At 37.2% G+C, this 26,638-nt stretch overlaps 2 long non-coding RNA genes and 1 pseudogene across 2 annotated transcripts; 1 reads left to right on the forward strand and 2 right to left on the reverse strand.

The window, feature by feature from the left end:
• Positions 1-9,485: 9,485 nt before the first annotated feature.
• Positions 9,486-26,638, reverse strand: part of LOC125245885 — a 34,617-nt pseudogene continuing 17,464 nt past the window's right edge.
• LOC125245948 lies at positions 10,720-11,887 on the reverse strand. Its single transcript, XR_007179641.1, has 3 exons — positions 11,426-11,887; positions 10,977-11,332; positions 10,720-10,848 (listed from the first exon to the last, which is right to left on the reverse strand). It is a non-coding gene; the product is annotated as an uncharacterized LOC125245948 (long non-coding RNA).
• LOC125245942 lies at positions 22,615-25,981 on the forward strand. Its single transcript, XR_007179635.1, has 3 exons — positions 22,615-22,864; positions 23,574-23,645; positions 25,750-25,981. It is a non-coding gene; the product is annotated as an uncharacterized LOC125245942 (long non-coding RNA).

Raw genomic sequence — 26,638 nt, forward strand, 5'->3', positions numbered from 1 at the left:
CTTTTAGACCACTGTGGTCAAGAACATGTGATATCCTGTTAGGATGCTATGAAAATTGCTGACTATTGTATAACTTAAATAACTCTTCTTGTAGTCATTTTCTGCAGATCATTAAGAAAAGTTGCTCTTATATTTTTACCCCTTGACTACAGTTTCATCTTTGTATAACAAACGCATTAGTTAAGAACTAGTTGGTATGCCAAGGCCACCCAACTTGTATATTAAAATTTTCTATTGACAATTACGTTTTTAATTATATATATATATATATATATATATATATATATATATATATATATATATATATATATATATATATATATGGTTCCCAAACTTTTGAACTTTTTTAATAAATTCAGCCATTTTTTGTCTTGTGGACCATATGTAAACATCTTTATTTTAAATGTCTTACTCAAGACAGTACTAAACAAAAAATAACATGCATTATGGTCTCTTATTTTGTTAAAATTATTCACATTATATATATATATATATATAATATGGTTCCCAAACTTTTGAACTTTTTTAATAAATTCAGCCATTTTTTGTCTTGTGGACCATATGTAAACATCTTTATTTTAAATGTCTTACTCAAGACAGTACTAAACAAAAAATAACATGCATTATGGTCTCTTATTTTGTTAAAATTATTCACATTATATATATATATATATATATATATATATATATATATATATATATATACAGTTCAAAAGTTTGGAACCACTAAGATTTTTAATGTTTTTAAAAGAAGTTTCATCTGCTCACCAAGGCTACATTTATTTAATTAAAAATACAGTAAAAAACAGTAATATTGTGAAACATTATTACAATTTAAAATATGTGTGTACTATTTAAATATATTTGACAAAGTAATTTATTCCTGTGATGCAAAGCTGAATTTTCAGCATCGTTGCTCCAGTCTTCAGTGTCACATGATCCTTCAGAAATCATTCTAATATGCTGATTTGCTGCTCAATAAACATTTATGATTATTTTCAATGTTGAAAACAGTTGTGTACTTTTTTTTTCAGGATTCCTTGATGAATAGAAAGTTCAAAAGAACAGCATTTATCTGAAATACAAAGCTTCTGTAGCATTATACACTACCGTTCAAAAGTTTGGGGTCAGTAAGAATTTTTATTTTTATTTTTTTGAAAAGAAATTAAAGAAATGAATACTTTTATTCAGCAAGGATGCATTAAATCAATCAAAAGTGGCAGTAAAGACATTTATAATGTCACAAAAGATTCGTTTTCAGATAAACACTGTTCTTTTGAACTTTCTATTCATCAAATAATCCTGAAAAAAAATATTGTACACAAATATTTTGTACAATTGTACACATTAAATGTTTATTGGAGTAATGATGCTGAAAATTCAGCTTTGCCAGATTGTAATATGCATTTTAAATTGTAATAATATTTCACAATATTACTGTTTTTACTGTATTTTTAATTAAATAAATGTAGCCTTGGTGAGCAGACGAAACTTCTTTTAAAAACATTAAAAATCTTAGTGGTTCCAAACTTTTGAACTGTACTCATATTTATATTACAAACTGAAGGGACAGAGACAACAGAATACGGGTAGGTGATGTTTATTGAACATACAGCAGAGAGGATAAGTGAATAAGGTGAGTGAATTGCAAATATAAGTGCAGGTGGATAATAACTGGATGGTACTACTGTCCTTTGTGTTGCAGGTAAGGAGATCGTGGCTGGTAGCAAACCGGAGAGCATGGCAGAGAAGAGACGATGCTTGAAGGCTCACACAAAGACGGGTACACAGGAGGAGACACAGGAGGGAACATGCTGCAGTGGAAACGGTGAGTATCACAGGAGTCCTTAAGGTAAGCATAGAAGAAGTCTATATGCAAACAAGACCGGACGCTAACTGATGGTGAGTGTGAGCCTTTTGTAGCGGTGCTGATTGGTGACAGGTGTGTGTGTTCAGAACTCTGGTGAGGGAGTGCGCTGTGATTGGGTGATGGTGGAGCCTGGCATATGGCATTTTTTAACGATGCATATTTTTAATGATGCATGTGTATTCTGAAAAGAAGAGGCACAATTTTTACTTATTTATGAATCAATGTAAATTCATGCATTACTCTTAACATTGACACATCTTCCTTGTTAAATGAACGTTACTTTATATTACATCAAAAAAGAAACCAAATACAAAATACAATGTGTTATAATAAATGTTCCCAAAAACAAATCAATCTCATCAAGTTAGTGTTTTAAGCATTTCTACATTCATTCCAAAATAATAACTAAAGGCAATAATAATTTAAACAATATATTTTATTTGTGTATTGATGTTTTTCTTTTTAATAGTCAACTTAGGCTATTTTGGATCATCAGTCATGCTCAGTAAACACTGTCTGTCACAGACACAAATTGTATTTTTAATTTCACCAAGCTGATTGCACTTAAAAAATCATGCAGTCATCATGCTTTCAGTCCATTTCAAGTTTGATTTTGACGTGACATAAAGCAGTGATATCTAACTGTGATCTGTTTACTTACTTTTCAATTAGTCTTCCCACTGACGCCATCATTTGTTCATTCAATCTGACGTGCAGAACATGCACGTCAACAAGAGGCGGGATTTATCGCACAAACCAATCATAACCAATTACATCTAATCATAGCGTGATGGAGACATTGCCTCCTCTCACGTGACATTTTCAATTACCCCCCACAAAACCCACTGCACGCTTTAGGGGTCTAATGGTTTTCTATGAGTGAAAAGGGAGGCATGACTCCTGCTGTAATTTCACCTGCGGGTGTCGCTGTTGGGCAGTGTTCCTTTAGAAATATGAGTGACTTGCACTCTTTTTAATGTCTTAATTTGTAATATTTGTGTTGTTTTATATGTAATGTGGATTATTTTCTCATCCTATTTTTTATGAGGAGGCACTGCCTCCTTGGAGGAAACGCCCCTGATCAATGTAACGTGCAGAACAAATCTCTCCTCAAAACTCGTGCGCTCTCCTCAAGGCTCAACTCTGGCTCAAATATTACATGTGCGCACTCGGTTCGGCTTTATGTGCGCACTCTATTTATGGACGGTTCGGCTGTGGGTCGGCGCCTAATATTTGAATGTGTAGTTTAAATCATATCAGTTGATGGATGCTGCCAACGCAGCCAAAGCGCGAAAGCACATTTGAATTTAGCAGTGAATGTTCTGATCTTATCGGTGTTGTTGTGCGCTTCAAAGGGTTCAAATCGATCGCCTTTCACATCTTTATGGACATTCTATAGGCTATATCACACAGTGAGTTGTTGCCCTGCATTATGTTCATCATTAGTCAACTGTATGAAATGTCAGATGACCTGTGTAGGCCGGGGGCAGGGCAAGTGCGTTAAATGCGTCAAAAAATTTAATGTGTTGTTTTTTTCTGTAATTAATCTAATTAATACATTAAACTCCCAGCCCTAATAACAAGTCTAACACAACCAAATCAATGAGTGAAACCATAGCAACGAACAGAAAACTAGCGCTGTGTTTGAAATCGCCTCCGTATCCTAATTCGCTATTCCCTAAGGTAGTCCACTAATATAGACCACTTGAGGGAGTGAATGAAAACGAGCGAGTGAATTCAGGCACTGAGTGTGCCAGAAGGGCTGCCGCATTTGCATAGTTTGTGCTTGTTTTTTAATAATTTGAAACATAGCAATTAATAATTATTATTATTAATATCATAAACCAGAACAATGAGACATATTAAAAGTAAAAAAAAAAAAAAAAGTCATCATAAGCAGTGACCTGCATAGTATTGCATTCTGATGCCTCTGTTGCACAATATAATGGGAGAACTGTGCATGTATCTGTACACATGTGGGTAGAACTGTATTATTGACTACTCTTTTCAAAGAGGAAGTTTGAACTGTTGAAGTGATGTAATGTGTGGAGAGCTGAAGTGATATGAGTAAACAAGATGGATGAAGTTTACTACTCCTGTCTGGTGTGCTTTATTGTTTATTAAAGGCGCTCTAAGCGATTCTGAGCGGAGTAACTTCCTGTTGACGTTCGAAGTGTTGTCAAACAAAACAGAGGCTAGCTAGACCCTCCCTCCTACTCCTCCTGGCCCTCCCCTCCGTGCTTCCTGAAACAGTCATGAACGCGCATTTAAAATGTAAGTAGCTTGCGTATTGATGCTGCTTGTCGGTTATTGGCTGGAGCATGTTTATTATGTTAAGTGGTCCAGGCTGCACCAGTTTGTTTTTATTGCAGTTTTCGGAGCTTGTGGCGACTACAGAGACCGCGTTTTTTTACAGTGTGTTCAGGGGACAGGCAGCTAGCGCATGGTGAGGAGATGTTTGCGGTATGTGACAAAAAAAAATTGGGCCTAAAAACGCGTCAAATCGTTTAGAGCGCCTTTAAAGTCCACGTGAACTGGAAGTTGCAAACGTCATTTCTCCAGTGTTGTGACGTATTTCCAAGTTAAACAGAAAATTGAATAGAGGGCAGAGTTTTACTTCAGCGCTCCTCCTCTCCATCTCTCACTCATAGCAGACTAACGGTTGCAGGGGAGTGGTTTAAGCGTTTTCAACCCAAGCTGTCAAACTGACGTCATCAGAGAAGGAACACCATTCCAGACCGGAAATAACTGTTCAGATTTTGATTAAAGATTAGATTTTTTTCTGTGTACTATCTTGCATGGATTAATTGTTCACCACAAGACTAGAAATATGCACTAACATAGTAAATAGGGTCAATTTTGATTTAACTCCTGACAGGTACCACAAATTAACAATGAGGATTCTTTTTTTTTTCTTTCTTTCTTTTTTTTTTTTTTTTGCTATACTGCTCAGCACATGACTGCTGATCTTTGAAAATTACCTATGATTTATTGATGCTACACGGGATGTTTGGTCGGATGAAAGATGAAGAGTTGTACAGCTTCACTGCCTTGGCACACAGGGGCAACGGATTTTCTACTCATTGCCGAACAAATTGAAAGCCTACTTGGTGCCAAAAGCTAACATAGTAGCTGAACAACACGACTTCTGTAAATGCTGTCATGCACCTCACAAGATAGTTGTACAGCATGCAAGAGAGCTTGTTGTTTCATGTGAGTTTGGTACCAGTAATGACGGAATGATTCATGATCAGTTAGTATACAGTAGAATGTGCTTAGCCCACAAGTACGTGAGAGACTTTTACTAGAAACTGATCTCACACTGGACAGAGCTGTTACGATAGCAAGCCAGATTGAATATGCTATCAATCAGGCTAAATCAATTTCAGTTGGCCACCCCCATACAAGCTGCACACAGTAAAACACAGAACAGGGGGGGAAACCATCACATGCACCTCAATTCTGCTCAGACGGGGAAGAGGAAGTCATACTTTCACTGTGGATCGGAGGCACACTTATCTGATGCTATGAACTGCTCAGCTGCAACATGCAGAAAGTGTTAAAAGTTTGGATATTACGCTAAACTGTGCTGATCAGTGCAATCAAACATTGGCGAGGTCCGTAAAAGTGAATTACCAGAAGTTACTATACTGTACATGAAATATTCAGCTTGTATTCACAGCACAGTGAATATATCTACTTCTTACTCATAGACTTGCTTGGTGGATTTGGTGGTTGACACTGGGTTATTATTACAGCTATTTTATTACTGGGTTATTACATATTTCTCTGCTTTTCTGGAAGGAAACAATATTTGTCACCTTCATTCCTGTCTTTACCACCCACCAGCTAATGGTGCTGTAGAGAGGTTCAACCGTGTACTCAAACACAATGTCCAAATGGCTATCCAACAACATCAGTCATGGAAACCTGTAATAACTGACTTCTTACAGGTGATCCGTGCCACTGTTAATGAAGCTCTCAGTTGATCATTCTAATTTATATTATCTTCTAATTTAGTGTATATATATATATATAAAAAAAATTTTTTATTACAAATTATATCAGTCTAAAAGTAAAATGTTGAATGGAAAATGAACATGAATTTCAGAATATCTTCATCTTGTGGTCTTCAGTGAAGTCAACCAGGAAACAATGTTTTTTCTTCCTGTCCCATGTTGATACAATGAGCATGTAAATGTCAGTTAGACCATTTGTGCATAACGAAGATAGAGACTATATGATTTAAATGCTTAAATGAGTGTTTATCTCATGTGAGTGTACTTGATTTGTAACATTTCAAAAGTACTATTAATTTCTGTTGTTTTATGGTGCGTTTCTAAACACCTTTATCTTATTCTTTATTATTCTCAGGTTAGGTAAGTAAGTCAAATCTGATCTAATTTACTTAGAAGACTTCTCCGTGGTCTGTTCAGGCTCAACGACTTAAAACTTTATAACTAAACTCGGCCTCATGTGGCATTAATTTAAGTTCATTTATTTATTACATTAGTATTTCTAGCATTTTATATATATTCTACAAACATTCTATACAAGTAATTAAATAAAGTATAAATATCAAAAAGTTCTTCAGTCAAGGCAATATCAGTGATGGAGGCATCATCAGCGTTGGTTGTGATGTTGGAGAACCAGCGTCAGGTGTGAAGCAGCCCCTCCTGTTCTCTTCATATTCCAGCCTTTTATAGACTATCAGACCTCTTGAGGTCATCTTCTTTGGAATTCCCCTCATCTGAGTCTATATATAAAGGCCTTGTCTCTTTGTTCTCAGACTCTTCTCCTCTGCTGTGTCCTGCGCTTTGTCTTCAAGACATCCTTCAATGGTAATTTGCCTTTCTTACTAATACCAGGTTATGTCCTTACTATTCTACTTGCATGCTTTATTTATTAATCTTAAAACAACAGTTGTAGTGTCTTCCTTTATAAACGTATTCTTAATAAAGCTTTACAACTAGTGTTTTGTCTCTTTTCTTTATAAACTACATTCTTATTAAATTACTGTAAAAACAGTTGTCTTGTTTTTCTTAATAAGCAATTTCTTATTAAACACTTTTATAAAAACCCATTTGTCTCGTTTTCCTCAATAAACAGTTATCATAAACAAATTATCATACATTTTTTCACTGTTTTCACACAAACAAGTTATCAAACATGTCTTTTTCTCCAATATGTCTCTTTTATATGTCTCATTTGTTTTTAATATAAAAGTTCTCTCATAATTCTTTTTCACTATAAATCATGTTTTTTCTTTATCTTCAAATCTCAGTTGTGTTGTCATTATTGTTACTCTTATAAATCACTTATCTCAATAAATGTTTTTTTCTTCTTAAATCTCAGTTGTGTTGTCATTATTGTTACTCTTATAAATCACTTGTCTCAATAAATGTTTTTTTCTTCTTAAATCTCAGTTGTGTTGTCATTATTGTTGTTGTTACTATTCTTTATAAGCAGAAGAAGTACAGGTAGCATAGAAAAGTTGCATTCCCTGATATCAATACTGTATAATATTTGGATGCAAAAACAGTGCATCTTTAAGGAAAACTTTTGACAAGCAGCTCTAAAAATATTTTAGTGGAAGTGAAACTGATAAGTTGTTGCTGTCACTAAACATTTTCTCTCATAAGACATCTTTACTATATCACAGCATTTTTACATGCTTATGTCAGACGACCATCAGTTAGCCTAAAAGCAGAGTAATGCCGTTGTAAAGTGCACAAAGTGCAATATTAGCATTATAAAGAAATATAAACTGGTTTCAGGTCATGTCTCTGTGGAAATAAAGACTGAACATTCCCTAAATTTCCACTTTGTCCTCAAACGTTATAGGAAATGCTTTTTGTTGTCTAGGACATGGAAAAAAAAAAACTCCTTGCGATTGACTATTAAAAAAAAAACATGAAAAAAAGTTACTCTTCATATTTATATTTCAATGGATGGACAAAAAAAGAATGAAATAATATTAAAAATATCTATATGACAGTAGGTGGTTTTTCCCTGTGGTATTGAAAATCGATCATTTTCAAGGTGTCGTATCAAAGTAGTATCACGACAACACTAGTGTGGGGTGCCACAAATTCTTGAAAATTTTTGAAGGGTGCCGTGACTGAAAAAGTTTGGGAAACACTGAAATATCTACTTTCGGATGGATATTTAAAGGGGTGGTTCACTGTTTTTTTTTCCCTAGGCTTGATTGTGTGTTTATGGGGCGCAGTTTAACATATCTTAATCTTTAGTAAAAAAAAAAAAAAAAAAAAAAAACGCTGTATTTTTTATATATTTTACCTTTATTCTACACCTTTGTTTCCCTCCTCCTAAAAACATTTAGCATTTTTAAATAGCATTTTTGTAAAGGTATCGTTTAATTTATAGCATGAACGAGCATGTGGGTAAACACAACATAAAAGCCGTACACTGAAAACAGAAACACCAGCTGAAGTTCGCTGGTGTGATTACATAGAAGTTTGTTGGTGTTTGTTGGAGAAGTGTGAAATAGAATTTAGCTAACTGGCTAGCGAAGCCAAACCGCATTGGTCTTTGTTTACGTCCCAGAAAATATATAATATATAAAATAATACAACAGCAGCTTCTGCTTTTAAAGTGAGAACTGCTTCATCTTTCAGTAATAGCCTTCCTGTAAATCCAGCATTGAACTTGTGTAGATTCTGGAAGCTGTCATGCATAAAATGTGCAGCACGGACAGCTAAATTAGCATTATAATTGTCAGGAACAGAATTAAAATAAATTTTAAACATTGTTCCCCAAAGTCCAGCATCACTAGGAAGAAGACTTGTATGCACGCAACATGGCCTCATCCACTTTTTTGCGTGTTCCTGTGGGCAGTCTTTATGTTAATTGCAGGGTTTATGATGTCACCAACCCAGGAAGAACTGCCATAACTTTAAAAGACAATATCTCCATTTGCATTGAACTTTCAGCGCTGTAATTTTGCAGAAACTGTTTATGCTCAAGCAGCAACATTACACACTAACTAAAGTTAAAAAAGTGAAATCGCAATGAACCACCCCTTTAAGGCTAATCGAGTAGCTAGTTTAAAGCAAGTGTTTTTTCTAATATTCAATCTTAGTTTTTTGAAAATAGTCCTACTCAGTTTAAAATGATAAACAAATAAATAATATTTGCATAAAACAAACATTGAAAAGGTTTATTTTATATCACACAAAAAATATCACTCATCATAGCTTTAAATGTGTTTTTTATTTTATTTTATATTTTCAGATTACAAGTCAAATGAATGAAAGACATTTGAAAATCTAAAAAAGGCATTTGAAAAAGTAAGAGTTTTGAAACAGTTCTAATGTGGTTTCATATAACAATGGAAAAAAAATGATCTGATTTCATTTTAAAAAGTACAATACAAATACAAAAGAAAAAGAATACTGGCAGCAGTTGCTTCATTCTGAGCATGTTTTCTAAATAGTTCCTTGCTTTCTATTTCTCCTTCATTTTTATACGGAATTTAAAAAATTTAAATTGTGCGCACGATTTACTAATTCGTTCCCTCAATTTACTAAAATTGTGCGCATGTTTTAGTAAGTCGTGTGCACGATTTAGTAAATTGAGGGAACAAATTAATAAATCATGCGCACGACTTACTAAAACATGCGCACGATTTAGTAAATCGAGGGAACAAATTAATAAATCGTGGGCACGACTTAATATAAAACATGCGCACGATTTAGTAAATCGAGGGAACAAATTCATAAGTCATGCACACAACATACTAAAACATGCGCACGATTTAGTAAATCAAGGGAACAAATTAATAAATCATGCGCACCACTTACTAAAACATGCGCACGATTTAGTAAATCAAGGGAACAAATTCATAAATCGTGCACACGATTTAGCCTACTATTTTTTTTCCTGCATGTCATGTCTAGGGCTCTGTATTTTTATTACATAAACCTGCAGTTCATAACTTATTTTACAGTGCACATACAGATCCAATAATGAGTATCATCACATGGGTAATCAGCCCATCCTGGTGAATAACTTAGAGCACAGTTTTCTTGTCTGTCTCCATTGGGTTCTCGAGGATCCCAGAACCTACATCAACATGTCAGCATTAGATGTGTAGAAAAGAATCATTTAATAATAGTTCAATTCAGTGATTTCTCACCCAGAGGTCAGTGTGCTGCCATCAACCCATTTCCATGTGCCCTCCACATCACTGTCAGTCAGACCGATCCAGACTGTAGCACCATCAGATATTCTTTGAACAAAATCCTGAGAAGATTAAACAACAACGCATTAGGGCCTTTCACACCAGGAACTCTGTTATAAGTCTAGCCAGCAGGGTGGTCCCCCAAGAACTAAATTTCCCCTAGTGACATTTTCCTGATTGCATCCACACCGCCAGTAGGAACTCTGAAGTAAGACTTCATTTACGTTTTGCCACTCTGGTTGTTGTGCAGGACTTTTATTTTGATGGCACTTAGATTGCCAGCGCCTGAGTACACAGCGCTCCCATTCTCCATCTTCATTATTTACGATCTGTTTAACTGTCCTGTATAATACGTTATAAGATAAAACTGCTAAACAAGGAAAGCAAACAGTATATGAAAATGTATTATAGCGTTGGTCATTTGGTTGATGCCCAATGCCCAAAAATGCTTGGTACCTTCTATCACTGTTTTCCATGTTTGTGGAGTAAATACATAGGCTATAAACTGTGTTTTTACACAGCTTTTTAAAAATGGTGGGTGCCTGTGTTTTGCATGCGTTTGGCCAATGAACACACACTTGCATCACTAGGAGTGCCTATTGTGCTGTTAGAACAACTCATCCAGTTACAAAATTAGTTTCACTCACTTGTTCCGCTTTGTTGTTTATGATGATCAGATCTGCTCCTCTGTCTGTACAGTATCTTCTGCTCTCAGTCCAGTTCTTCACCTCAGAAGAAACATAGTAATAACTGGATTTATACCTCGTCCATCCAACTGTAAACACAACCACTACAACAATTAGCACTTCATTCCCATCACACAGATCTTCCAAACTTATTTTAAACCAGTTTCACCTAATTAGTAACGTAAATCATTTTCGTTTTAATATACTTCATGATTACCCTTTTCACAAAGACATTTAGACTGTTCTCTTTGTTTAATCAATACATTTCTCTCTTTTAGTCAATTGGATGCTCTTAGTTAGTAGCTGGTCTCTCTCTTCTGTGAGGTTGGTGATATTGGTTAGTAGTTGGCCTCTCTCCTCAGTAAGGTTGGTATTTTTGGTTAGTAGCTGATCTCTCTCTTCTGTGAGGTTGGTAATCATGTTTAGTAGCTGGTTTTTCTGTTCTGTGTAGTTTGTGCTCTTTGTATGGATGTAGACAACCAGCACTATGACTTGCAGTCAGCAGAAGAACACACAGCAGCACCAAACACACTGCAGCTGCTCTGGAGCTTCTGATCTTCACACAAGCCATTTCTGAAGATGACAGATCAAGATAAATGTTTCTTAAACACTCAAGTGACAAAAAAATGTGTGTATTAGTTGTTATAATAAAATGAGTCTCAGTACCTGTGTGTTGAGGTGTTTGGTGTCTCTTGGAGTTCTCCGTTTCTGTCCTGTTTATAGGATCAGCATTAGCATAGATATCCATCTCTTCTTCATCTTCTCTGTACATCCCATGTGTAAAGGAGGGAATGTTCATATTGCCATAAGATGACATTCAGTCTGCTGGAGTTAAATGTAAGAATATTAGTTGTTGTTACTTCAAGTGAAACACACTGCTCTGAAAGGGTTCTGCTTTTGCAAATCTTGTAATGAACATGTGACGATAATATCACCCCACCTTGTTTTTTGTTTTGTTTTTGTTTTTTGTTTTTTACCAGTGTGGAAGAGATTTAAAATACTGTTGATTTTGGACATACAGAGGTGGGTAGAGTATCCAAACCTGTACTCAAGTAAAAGTACAAGTACTTATTAAAAAAAATTAACTCAAAATAAATGTGAAAGTAATAATCTTAATAGTTACTTGAGTAAGAGTAAAAAGTATCCAGTGAAAAAACTACTCAAGTAGTTACTAGTTACTTTTGTGGGGGAAATTTTGAGTTTCTGTATAATTTCCATATGATTTTACAGTAACACTTTACAATAAGGTTCATTAGTTAATGTATTAACTAACATGACCTAACCATGAGCAATACATTTGTTACTGTATTTACTAATCTTCTTTTACATTAGTTAATGAAAATATAGTTATTCATTGTTTGTTCATGTTAGTTCACAGGGCATTAACTAATGTTAACAAGATTTTAATAATGTTTTAGTAAATGATGAAATTAACATTAACAAAGATTAATAAATGCTGTATAAGTGCAGTTCATTATTAGTTCATGTTAGCTAATGTAGTTAACTAATGTTAACTAATGAACTTTATTGTAAAGTGTTACCGATTTTACTTGCCTATGGTTTACTTGCATATGCTTATGGTTAAATGATTTTGTTTTTCTCTGAAGTGCTTAAGTATGCATTTTTTGGGTGACAAGTGGAAAAACACAGAAGTGGTAGACATGTTACTAATATGGTAAAAGGACAGAGGCAATGTGACCTTACCTTGGAGGTTAGAGATATAAAAGTGAGGGAAAGCTTTCGTTCTTTGTCTTACACTCTGCAGCTACTTGTGTTTCTGTTGACTGTTTGACCTTTCTTGCAAGAAATAAAACTTTCGAAAGACAATTGGATGAGTTTGTTTCATACAGTAAGAGTCTGTTGATTTTTTGCCACAACAATTTGGTGTCAGAAGAGCGGGATTCCTTGGATGTGCCTTTTGGACCCAAGAGTGGACGATGACTGATCATCCTGGACTTAGTAGTCTCAGCCCTACCCCGAATAGACTGAGGGATGAGGGGATGACCGCCAGGGTCCAGAAGGGTACACCACTGGAATCAGTAAACGAACCCAGGTGGCAGCACGGGCCTGTACCTTGATGGTAGTTGAACAAACTCAGGGTTATAGGATTAGTTTCGAGTTGACAAAACCAAACCACTCCAATCCGACTTTGTTGGTACCATGATGCTGATCATCAACTTTCTCTGTCAACTCAGGCTTTGATTCTGAGTTTGTGGAGCGCGTGCACATGAATCCGTGACATTGGTGGAAAACAGCCAATTACATGCCTTGCAACAGAGAGATTCACTTCTTGCGAGAGAGCCAGCACGATTCAAAACTCTTTCGCTGAAGATTAAGAGATTGAAGAAAATGAAGAATTTAAACTCATTTACACTGAAGAAAATAAAAGAAATTATCTTGCTCTATCAGTGCAAGTGAAACGTGTGTAGTTGATTTAGTCAATCATACATAGTGATAGAGACATGTAAGGTCACCTGTAGTCATATTTAAAGTTTATTTACAGCTTATTTATATTACATATGATCTGTATACATTAATAATATTCATTGAAATGAAATAATTAATAATAATAACTGTTAAACTAAAATCGCTTGTGTAATGGATTAATAATAATATATATCATTGAATTATTATATAAATCATATATAAATCATAAAATCATTCTATTATCATTAAAGCCAGACAATTTCATTTTTACTATATAGTGACCTTTAATTTGGAGGAAGAGAAACTGGGGGGCGAGACTTTATTGCGTTGGATGGGTCAGTGTCACTTTGCACACAGAGATCTCTGAACCAGAACATAACCTGCCCCGGAGCAGGTTAGCCATGGAGCGTAAGTTACTATGGTGATGAACACCACTAAAAGCCAAGTCACTGTCATGGTACCTAAAACCCAGGATCGTCACAAACTAATCTGAAACTTACCTAGCTAGCCAGCGAATCCGGCTTCATGATACAGAGTCTCTGGTAAGTGATAAATCAAAATTTTATGGGGAATTGAAGTTTTGAAATTTTGTGATTAAGAGTAAAATTTGGAAGATTAGGAAATGGGAAAAATTTAAAATTTGTGATTTGATGAATTGGGTAAAAGTTTAGGAAACGGGACAAACCATATTGGCTGGTCTGGCTGACTCTGTGGATGTGGTCAAGGGATTTCTTAGGGGAATTGAAAATTTGTGGGTTCAGGGCAAGCCTGAAACTGAGGCTGTGTGAAAATGGCTTGTTTCATTTTCTGCAATGACTCATCTGCTGCACTTCCCTAGTTCAATATCCCCCCTTTTATAGTGGAATAAATTGGTTTTGACATTTGACTATATACTGGAATAATGTCACGAACATATCCCATCAATCCCAACATTTGTTGAACCTCCCTTACTGTCTCCGGCTTTTTTTAACTGGTTTATTTTTTCTTTCATTGATTGGGTAACTCCTATTACCTGAAGTAATCCAAAAGCCTAAAAATTCCAAAACATCTGTCATCGATTGTGTTTTCTTTTTGTTTAGCTTTAAACCTGATGTTGCAATCAGAAACTACAGCTGTGTCTTTAGCTTCCTGTTTCTTCTGTGTGTATCTGTTCATTTTCAAAACCAGTATTGCTCAATACCCTATTTCCTCTTACTCTCTTTGTGTTATAAGCTCCATTTATCCTTTTTCCTATTATTTTCTCTCTTTCTTCTGGAGCCATTTGGGCCAATTTTTCCTCTGGAATATAACTACTCTTAACAGGTGTAACCGTTTTATTCATTATTCTGGGTTTTCCTGTTCCCAAGTTTTTCGGGCTTTGATTATTCCTATTCGATGGGCTAGGCCCACTCTGTCTACTCTGGAATCAAGAATTAGATTTTTTCTGTTCTCCTGTTTTAGGTTTTAAGGGTTTACTACGATAACCTTTATACACTCTCTGTTCTGTTCTGTATTTATTCTGAGGTCTTTTTTGGTCTTTACGTACTGTGTAGTAAGGTCATACACTGCAAATGTATTTTGAATTTCTTTACTACTAGCATTATTCAGTATGGTGGCTAAAGTGTGTCCTTCAGGTAAACTTCTGCCCACTTCTCGTAACAATCTGATTTTATCTTCATGAGGGATGTCGGCTTCTATCGAACGCCACATACTCAAAATTGGCACTCCATTGGGCATACTTATCCTCTGTACCTGTGAGTTGTCTGGACTTTTCTAAGGACTTGTATGTAATTGCGTGGTCAGTACAAGTGTGAACTAACCGTGTAGTTGAGTGTTTATCAAGCTTCCGCTGCTTTCATAATGCGGTTTGCATAACTGCTATGGTCTTCACCCTGTTTTTTTATTTTTCCTACCTGCTGTTTAACTGCTTCTGTTAAATTTAATTCTAATAATTTTGCCTGGTAGTCTACTTGTTCTTCATTTGGCTCTTTTGAGGAATTAAATGTGAGATATCAAGGATTTGTTCTGTGCACTGTAATCGGTGTGGATGCTTTAATCCTGACTCTCCTAGTCTGTACTCTGGGCTCCTCCTCAAATTGTCACTTCCATCTGTATCTGACTCGCTGTCTATGTTATCCTCGGATTCTGACTCCTGTAATGCCCACTGCAACTCTATTTTCTGTAACTCTATTTTCTATTTTTTTAACCATTTCTCCAACTGCCTTCCTCATATAGGAATAACCTTCCTGGAATATAGTCTGTTTTCCAGACTTTGACCATCCTGATGGCTGAGGGGATCTACTATCTGACCTCATTTGGCCATACATTAGACTGCGTCCTTCAATTATTTTTCAATCCCACTTCCGTTCTAATGCTCTACCTCTCTCTCTGTTGGTTGGGTTTTTGAATTTTACTCCTTTAATGTTTACTTCAGGCCAATCGTTCTTTATCTGATGTAACACCCTCCTGAGCTCAAGCTTTCCTGCCCTCTTATTACGTAATCTTACTTCTCTAAGATTGTTATCTGATGACTCACTACTTTGACTGTCTCTCTCTTCTTCTGTTATGTCTTAATAGAATCTGACAGCCATTCTTGTGACCCTTGATCTTCTGTCTCTTGGGGTTCAAAATCTTCCTGCCAAGGTGCAGTAGGTTTCAACTTACATATGTTTTCTGCTAGCCTTGGCTTTACTTCATACTTCTCTTTTTGCTGTTTAATAATATTTTTATTTTATCTTGATCTCTCTCTTTAATGAGGAGATTTATAGTCATTTGCATTTCTTGGGACATTTCTATTATTCCAGCTATGAGTTCCTCTAGACATTGTTCTGTCACTACTGGGGACATATTTCTTTATCACCTCTGTCGTTAGCTTCTCTAATTACATTTTTTATTAACAATCTAGTCTCTTCTCCAGATTGTTCTTCTGTACATGTCTGTGTACTACTATTGGTCAGTACTACATGTGCCACACTATTCCATTTTGGAGAACCTCTAAAAATTTGTATGGTTCCTGCCTTTTGAGGACCTAATCTGATTCTCATATCTCTTTAAGAGCGTCTTCCCCTAAGCATCCAAAAACTGCTCCAGCTATTCCTAATTCTTTGATCATCTGTGGATTTCCATACACTACTGCCATGCCTTCAGATGTGTGTTCCACCCAACCCTCATAGTATTTCTGTGACTGCAGACCTAGGTAAGTGTGGTTCTGCTATGGTTATAACACTATCTCTATCTTCCTCTTCTGGTGGTAAAGTAAGAAGGATTTCATTTGCATTTTGAAAGTCTGTCATTGCTTCCTGGTAAATCCTAACTTTCTCCATATTTGGAACTTCACCCTGAGATTTCTTTAATTTTTTTCCACTCATAGCATACAGCTTTGTTTCCCCCATCATTTTTTTTATGCACTGTGCTCATAATGCCCTCTGACTCAGAGGTTTTGCACTGGATAGCCACTTCCTGTCCATAGTGACTTCCTAACTCTGTGGCCCACTGAATGACTGCTAAAGCAACTTCAGATTCCTGAAAATTACCTCTTTGCAATCCATCTCGGCTTGGTAACCATAAAAGTATCTGACCTGGCTCTATCTCCTGGACCGAGGTCTCTGCCCTTAAAGCAGAGTTCAGACTGCACGATTTTCAAAGTAGTCGAGTCACTGTTATTTTCACACTGCATGACTATCTTGGCCAGCATGCTGTGTTCAAACTACACGATGGATCGGCGACAGAAGGTTTCACACTGCTGACTTTACAATAGGAAGAATCGCCGACAACTCTGTCTGGCAGGCAAACTACCTTTCACAACCAAACACACGCGAGATGTGACAAGGAAACAACGCGATATCACGCATACAAGACCGGAGTTCTCACGTGAGACTGAGATGAAACGTGAAACAGACACGGGTGCTCCTGCCAAATTTCTAGTAATTTTTCTTCCATTTCTTGGGTCCAAATAGACCGAGAAGAAGCCTTTTTCTGAAACAAAGCCATGCTGGCTGATATTGTGGTCTATAACTCCTCCTCGATGCTCTGTATCTTGCTGACAGGTCCAGATATTTAGCATGCCAAATATCTCATGGGCGTCTGCGACTTGTCGGCGATTCTCTCAGATCGCGTCTTTCCTCATTCACACTGCGTGATTGTCACTCGCGTGAACGAGCACCGATTTGCGTGTGATTTCGAGCATTTGTCGGCGATTTCTCAAAACCTGTCGGCGAGCCAAAATCACGGCTAAAATCATGCAGTCTGAACTCGGCTTAAGGCCTTTTTCTCCCATGCTTTTACCCGGTGGTCTCCCCAGGTGTAGGCTTGAATTAAGATATTACTGGATTTTCTCTGGCCTTTTTACTTGCCATACTAGGGCGTCCCCTACTACAGGTTTTTCAACTCAATATCCCCCCTAGATCCCTCTCTAGGTCTCACAGGTAGCAATCCCGTTTCCTGGCCCTTCAGTCCTTTCTCTGCACTGGAATATACTAAGTCTCTCTAGACTAGTATCTAACCGAATCCTTTCTGGATTGGTCTATGTGGGTCTTACAGGCAGCTCTTCAATGTGGTTTCTACACTTTCAACTTAAAGTCGGCATGAAATAAAACTTTGTTAGTGCATATTACTAGTCTTGTGGTGAACAATAAATGATGATGTCAGTTTAACGGCTTGGGTTTAAAACGCATAAACCACTCCTCTGCAACCGTTCGTCTGCTATGAGTCAGAGATGGAGAGGAGGAGTGCTAAAGTAAAACTCTGCCCTCTATTCAATATTACGTTTCACTTGGAAATACATCACAACACTGGAGAAAAGTTGTTTGCAACTTCCGGTTCACAGGGACTTTTAAACTCAAACCTCAAGCCACTCACGTTAAGCGCCATGTTAATCAGTGTGACCATTTATAGTACACCTTTTAACCCTAGGATTATTCAGGTAGGGTAAGGAAAGTCAAATCTAGTCTAAACCATAAGATACTCATCCTCCGGCAGGTTTAAGTCCTTCAGGAATGACATAGAAGACTACCTTGTGGTTCTTTGTCGAGACTCAGTTTGTAGTTATAAGTAAAGTCACACAGATGGCAAACGTAAAAAAATATCTCTTTTATTGATTACAATACAAAGCAGTTAATGCAAAATAAAATAAAATACAACTTAATCAGCTTAATCTAAAAAGCTCTATATCCTGCTTTACCCAGTAGTATTAGAGATGCTGTTAAGCGCCCCGCTTTAGGGTATCAGGTGTCCTGCTACGCTTAATGCAGGCAGTATCAGAGGAGGCCTTTTACTCCTCAGACTTTTATACTAATTTTTTGGACATTCCAACTTCATATTGCTCATCAATTGATCAATGCCTATGATCCAATCTTCCTGCTGTAGGCGTATCAGTCTCTGTATCTCTTGCTTACCAAGCCGGATATCCTCCCTTTGACACCTACGCTGTCATCTTCTTCTAGCGCTCTTCTTCAGTCTTCCTCTGGCTCACCTCCGCTTTAGGTTGCAACATGCTCTCTTCATCCTTATTGTTAATCTTTGTGGTTGGTTACAATCATCTGTGTGGGACAGGCCCACAGACCTTGACCTGAAGAGGTCACCCTGCAGGGCATCAGTCCCTTGAAAAAGCAAGAGAGAGAGGGAGGAGCATTGTTTGTTGGCTTTTAAGCTCTGGGAGAAGTCACACCCCTAAGGGTTGACCCGACCAATGAGATGGGTAGGATTTCCGAGCAGCAAAATTCCTCTATGGGAGCTTTTATGAGCCTTTGTGTTTCTAGCTGGGCATTTGCCTATGTAACTGACTGGGTTGTTGAAGAAGAAACTATTAAAAATTCTTGTCATCCTAATATGTTGTCATCCTAATATGTAAAGGTATCACCATCTCATATACACAAGCATAAATCTTCATGATCGAACCCATAGACACTAAACATGGCATAACTGAAGTTACTGTACATTAAATGTGTCATAAAACACGTGAATACAATACTGAGTACAATACAACAAACAGTATTAATGGATACCATTTCCTGGGGATATGCATGTTCATTTAAAGAACAGTCTGTCTATAAATTAAGGCAGGAAGGTCTGTTGTCAGGCTTTGTGTGTCTTTCCTATGGGCCTGATTCAAAATGAGTCAGTGTCCCACTGACGAAGGCGAAGAGCCGAAACGTTTGTCACCTTATCTCCTGTGTACTTCAATTAAAGTTTTTTAGAGTGCAGACCTTTTCTGTGATAATTGCCATATTACTGAATAACAGTACACATCTAATCAATGGCATGTTTTTTTTATAAGCTCTATTTTCCCCCTCATGGCATGGCAGGCCAACTTTGGCGCACAGGCCCTAGTTTGGGCGTCTCTAGTATAAATTCTGCATAGCATGAAACGCACTGATAACGTATGGTGTCTGCGCGAACATGGTGCGTGAGGGTATGTAAAAACATGTTGACATGCAGGAAGGACATCATATAATTTTATTCAAACCAAATATAACAACTGGATGAACTTTTAGTAACATCATACTTCAGTGAATGAACTTAAATTGGGTGTACTGTATCAAATAATACATGAAAATCAGTAATGGGAAACTGGGAAAAATTCAGAAACACTGTTCTTTGTATTACTTTGTTATTGTAGAATCCAAGAATAACTCGATCTGAGGTTCTGATCATAGATCTGAAGCTGAGGTTTGGTGAAAGCCTGCTTGATGTTTCCCTGTGGAGGGACCAGGCATTGTGTAGCTCAACAAAGGAGAGAACATACAGATCAGCCAACTTTGATCAACCATATTCTTACTAATGGAAAGGGAAAATTTCAGTCTTAAAATTACACAAATGTTCAGGCACTTAAGATTATGTACAGTTCTCTAGGTCAAGTGCTATCTGATTGAGGAGGCTGAGACTGTGGAGCAGGAAATTGGAGTAATTGGAGTAACAGAGATTGATGACACTTGCCACCTTCTCAACAACAGTGATGAGATATTTATGGTTCCATCACAGCTTTACTCCAGAAACATTGAAGAAATGCCGATGAAAGTTGTTGTGATGTATATAAATAAACGAGCGGTCAGCTTTATAACAGCAAAGTAATTAATCAGTTCAGCTAATCAGTTTTGTGTATATACACACACAGGATCATGTGACACTGAAGACTGGAGTAATGATGCTGAAAATTCAGCTTTGATTACAGAAATAAATTATTGAAAATATATTCAAATATAAAAGCTCCTATATTAGTTTTTCTCAATCTGTCACCAGTGTTGTGCATGAACGCGTTCAATGAACGACGTTCACTGAACGCGTTCATATTTTCGCCGAACGCTGAACTGAACGAGTCACTTTTCATTCAATGAACGTGAACGAGAGCGGCGCTCACTCTGGCAGGAATGAGCAGCATGCGCAGTTCACGTTCACGCTCATTTGAAAACTCAGGTTTTACGACACGACTGTTTACAGCAAACACCTTGATGGTGCAGCATCATGACTAGTGCTAGTACTAGTTCACGTGATTCAAACTTAGCTACAGCTGAAGCCAGTTTTGAAGAGCACTTAGCAGAGTTTTATGTACAAACAAAGGAAGACTCAGACGGAAAAAACCTCACGTTTTTGTGCAAACTGTGCCCACCGGGACTAAACAAACAAGTAGGGGAGAGTGGGGTAATGTGAGACATCGGGTAATGTGAGACACCCCCTGTATCTCTGCAACGGAACAAATTTGTGGTTATGTGACAATTATGTTTTCAAGCCCCTCACATTTCCCCTTGGCCATGAAGGAGAGGACCTCATGGTGCTGTGCTAAGCATGTTTTTTTCACAAAAATATTGTTTTTGCATGTAAAAGTAAATTTTCTTGCGGTCAACTTAATCAACTGTTGTGCCAAAGCAGACTGATTCAGGTAGAAAAACTTATATCATACATGTTGATGAACTATCAACATATAAAACCATGTGATGATGCTAGCTGAAGATTAGCCTGAATTGCTAAGAGAGATAGTTTTTTTCTAAAATGTAGTGGTGGGGTAAAGTGAGACAAATGCTTTGGGGTAAAGTGAGACATGAGGCACAAGTTAAATTTAGTCTTAAAAATATTTTAATGTAATATTACATTGCATATGTTTTATTTTTAATGTCATAAACATTGTAGAAAAGCCATCATGCCAAGGCAAAACATCAGGAAGACAACCTCTGGGGCAAAACACCCCTCGAGGAGAATGATGTGGCACATGTTGTGGTAAAGAAGCTGCCTCAACCTAAAAGGCCTGGAGAGATGGAGAGAGCAACTCCTCATCTTTCCCTGTAACCTTCAGGGCTGGATTGTAGAGTAGGCCTAGTTGTAGAGTATGACAGTAGGTTGATGTTCTAATACAGGTGGGTCTAGTCCTGTGTTCTGAGTCCCAGGCTGTTCTAGCTGGTTCTGATTGTGCTTTGCTCTGACCTCCAGACACTAGCTGGCTCTAAGGGTGCGTTCACACTTGTAGTTCGATTTGGTTGGTTAATTTGGTCTGGACCAAATAAGAAAAAAAAAAAACATTTAGTCCTGGTCCAATTAGCGTTCAGATTGGCAATTTTATCACCGAACCAAAAGATACCGAACCTTGAGGCATAGGGATACATTCACAATGTGATTGGTCAGATTTTATGACGTATTGCCTATTTTGAACCGGAACTTAACAAAAATCCCAAACAATGCTGTGTGCTGAGGTAAATGCGCTCGTTGTGTGTGCATAGCAGTGCGTAGCCTGTGTGTGATGGTACTTTGGCCAGCTGGGAACTCGTGAAGAGCTCATAAAATGTGTAAAGTAGTCAAAACAGCGGCAGGAATCCACCCACACAAACGAGACGCGCGTCTGATGCCTGTGATGGGCAAACTCGCGACTATGACAAGAAAAACCGACATGCGTGAGGATTCTGTCCTTTTTAGGGCAGCGTTCACATATGTTCAAATGAACCGCACTGACTGAGCAATCGCACCAGGTGTTCTGACCCCCAGACTGTGTTCTGATCTAACTGGTTCTATCTGTCATTTGAATGTTAATTAAAATATTTTGAATTATATTATGTTGTATTTGATTTTGTTCAGAGTTAGAAAAGTGTTTAGAAAAAAAAATTGCTTAATTGACCAATCCCCATGATTCTGTTACTAGTCCGACATTAGTTCTGGAATGTGTGGTTGTCAAGCTAGCTGTCAGGATTCGAACTGTTACAGCAAGTGGATCAGTTTACCCCCTTGATTTCTCTGGTCTGTCTCGGTTTACCCCTAAGCTGGGGTAAAGTGAGACACAAGACGACTTTTTTTAAAACAATCATATTTTCACTGACCTTCGTCCTGAATACATTCTGATCATTTCTATGGCTAGGAAACATCCTGAATTAATGGGAAATGTGTAAATTTTACTGATATATCATTTTAGCTCGCTTAGAGGGGAGCAAATGTAAAAAGTGTCTCACTTTACCCCACTCTCCCCTACGTACGTCAGCCACATCGAGTTCAAATTTGAAACGACACATCGAGTTACGCCATCCGAGCTATCTTGGCAAATATCTGCGACTGAATGATGAACGCAAGAAATCATTAACGAAGAGAGGACCGCCGCCAAGCACACCCACCCAAGTTAAGCTCACTGCATTTAGTAAAGGACCTGCTGTTTCCTTCGTTTCCCAGCAACAAGTGGACAAGCTTGTGTTGGATTACATTGTGGGAGATCTGCAGCCTTTGAGTAAGGTCAGGACCAAAATTATTTATATTATACATAAATGTTATTGTCAAAACTTCTGATTTGTTGAAATTTGTCATCTTTGCAGATGACACAAATATATTTTGTGAAGGAGAGAATCTCCAACATTTGTTGAAGATTGTCTCTGAAGAGTTGGCTAAGCTTAAATTGTGGTTTGACTTGAACAAATTATATCTTAAATTATCTCTTAATATAAAGAAAACAAAATTTAGGATTTTTGGGAAACGTAGAATTCCTGAAGATTTAACTATTGAAGTACTGTGTGATAACACCAGATTAGAAAATAGTTTATGAAAACTCCTTTTTAGGAGTAATAATTGATCATAAGCTCTGCTGGAAACCACAAGTCAATTGTATCAGTTCTAAATTGGCAAAGATCAATGGTATATTTTGTAAAGTGAGACACATATTGAACCAGGAAAATGTATATTTTATACGTTTTCTTCCTTATTTGTACTACTGTACTGATATAATGATATTTTGTAAAGAGTAAACAGTAGCCGTCTCAAAACTAGATGTGTAAAAGGGGAAGGCAAATATAAGTTAGCTTCTTCCTTTTTTTCTTTTTTTTTCTTTTCTTTTGAACATGCTGAGACTTTTATTATTATTTTCTGTTAAAATATGTTTTGTTACTAATGATCATGTTCTGAAGAGGAAAAAGAAAATAAAATGTATTCATTCATTCATTCATTCAAGGTCGAGAAGCCATCGTTCATCAAATTAGTGACAGGTTTGCAGCCATCCAGGCATGTGCCTTCAAGAAAGCAGGTACAGAAACTACTGAACAATGCATTCCAGGAGAATATTTCTGACTTAAAGAATGAACTCTCTGAAGTTGATGCCGTATGTACAACAGCAGATTGCTGGACTGCAGTGAATAAAGCGTTTTTAGGCATTACTGTTCATTGGCTCAACAAAAATAATATCTCTCAGAGAAGCTCTGCAGTGCTTGCATGCCGTCGTGTTCGAGGAGCACACACACATGATGTTCTCGCCAAAGCATTGTCAGAGGTGCATAAAGAGTTCAGAATCCAAAACAAGATTGTGTGCACTGTGACTGACAATGCTTCTAATTTTGTGAAAGCATTCAACTGTTTCACAGAAGATTTTCCCATTGCTGATAAAGATCCAGATCCAGATGTTGACAGTGATAATGCAGCAACTGAAAATGAAAACGAACCAGGATCTACCTCGCCTCCTGCTGTAGATGAAGAGGATGACATGGAACCTGAGCCTCTCTCAGCATTGGAAGACCCCCGTCTTCCCCCTCACAGAAGGTGCATGGCTCACACCTTAAATCTTGTTGCCAAAGACACAGAGAAGGTAACTGATAAACAGTACAAAACACTGTCGAGGGCTGTTTTTGCTAAGGCATCTGCTTTGTGGAACCGGATTAAAAGAAGCCCCAAAGCTTCAGATTTTATTGAGGGAAAGCTCAGGATTGGTTTTGTGTTCCCAAATGATACACGGTGGAACTCTTTGTATCTTGCTATGAAGCGACTGTCTCACATAGCAACATTAATTCCCCAGGCAGACACCAATGAAGCTGCTGATACTGTCACTCTTGCATATGACAACCTTATCCTGCATGCTGTCTGTGATGAGTTTGGCTTTAGGCGGTTCTCTGCTGAGGAAATCAGCTTCATACACAAGTTTGTGGATGTAATGAGGCCCCTAGCTTCTGCACTGAACATCCTGCAGGGAGAGAAAAACGTCTTCCTCGGGTATTTGGCTCCGACCATTGTACAACTACAAAATGATATGAATGGCCTGCTGGAGGAGAGCACAAAGCCCACTGCTGCACAAGGTCTGATTACATGCCGTCCTCTCATACTAAACATCATGCAGTCACTGAAAACAAGGGTTGAAGCCATGCTTGAGAAGAAGGAACACATATTGTCAGCCATGCTGCTGCCAATATTCAAGCTCAACTGGGTGGAGGATGAGGAAAAACGGCTGCTTTACCGAGTTATGCTGAAACGAGAACTTCTAACTAGCAACTCAGATGACTCAGAAACACAAAACTCTGATCAGTCTAAGCCTAGTCGTGATACTGACAAAGACACAACAGCTTCCTTCTTCAGGTTTAACCAAAACCCTCAGAATCTCAAAAAAAATGAAGCAGACACTTACTTGGATGCACCAACCACAGATGGCTTTGCAGAGTACATGCTGCTGCCCAGGCTCAAAAAGCTCTTCCTTAAATACAACACTGCACTCCCCTCAAGCGCTCCAGTGGAGAGACTTTTCAGTATCGGAGGCCAAATATTCAGGCCCAGGAGAAACAGGCTTGGTGATGAAAACTTTGAGAAGCAACTGCTCTTGAATGCAAACAGAAAGCTTAAAGAACTTTAACTTCTTGCTATAAGAGTGGGACATCTTGTAAAGATGTTCCAGCATGACAAAAACTCAGGAGTCAACCTTCTTTTTTTTTCTCCAAATGTTTACGTTCAGTAAGTTATGCTGCTTGACTATTGCACTTTGAAACCTATGACTCCTTTCTGTACAGATAAATCCAGCATCTGAAATTGAATGCTATGTTTGTTTATTAGAGCTATATGCTGTATAATTTTCAGTTTTCAGAGCTGTTCAATTCATTTGGACAAATATAAGTCAGGAAGAGTTAGAAAAAAAATATTAATGAATGTAAATGACATTGTCATTGTTTACTCACTGTTTACTGTCTTTTGAGGATGCTAGAATGTGTTGGTCCAGTATTTCACATTGAGCAGGGTAAGGTCATCTTAAGTTAAGTTGTTCAGCTGCTAGCTGTTCATTTTCTTTAGAATAATATAACCAGGAAGATTGTTTTATTATAAATGAATGTAAATGGAATTTTCTTTGTTTACTCACTGTTTACTTCCTTTTGAAGGTGTGAAAATGTGTTGGTTGAGTATTGCACATTAAGCAGGGTAAGCCCAAGCTAAGTTTACATTACAGTACATGACTACTTTGGTCTGGTTTACATAGTTACTGCCGTTCAGAATATGCTGGATTTTTGTCAGTAGACTGATCTTTTCCCCATGAACCTGAATATACCTTATTTTTAAGTCCTGTAATTTGGTTCATGCTGGCTAAATAAAAGTTTCACTGAACATACAGTATACCTTGACTGCACCTTGTTTTTTCCAATTTCTACATATCATGATTACACATTATTTAAGGGGTAAATATTATTTTTCTCCTGGCTATAATAATTGTCTCTTGTTTATTGGTACAATAATTTTGATTAGTTTTGGAGTTGCAGTGATTTGCAGCTGGTAATGGATGGTAAAGAGGTTCTATTGAGTAAGATAGTGGCCTATCTTAAAAAGAATTTAACAAATGAACGTGAACTAGTTCATTTTTAGATATGTGAACTTAGTTCATTTAAAAAAAAAAAGAACTATGAACATGAACTAGTTCATTATCATCTGTGTGAACTGAACTTTGAGCTAGTTCTCTTTAGGTATGAACTGGCACAACACTGTCTGTCACAATGTGATAAATAAAACAAATGTTGGGGGAAATATTTTTTTTTAAAGGAAATGCTAAACTTAAAGTTGACTTTTTTCCTTTTAACTGTTTTTTTTTTTTTTTTTTTTTTAAATGTAGCTCCCTATTTATTTTTCCTTGGTGCAACATACTAATAAGAGTGTCAAGTGTAGCAGTTTGGCGGGAGTCTGTAGTTCCACCATGGCGGATAGAGTCATTTGGAAGATCGTAAAGAGATCTTTTGTGTGAATTGTGTTGCATGTCATTGAATTATTTTACAAATTTAA

Source organism: Megalobrama amblycephala, linkage group LG14 (genome assembly GCF_018812025.1).
Source record: "Megalobrama amblycephala isolate DHTTF-2021 linkage group LG14, ASM1881202v1, whole genome shotgun sequence".
NCBI classification, from domain to species: domain Eukaryota; kingdom Metazoa; phylum Chordata; class Actinopteri; order Cypriniformes; family Xenocyprididae; genus Megalobrama; species Megalobrama amblycephala.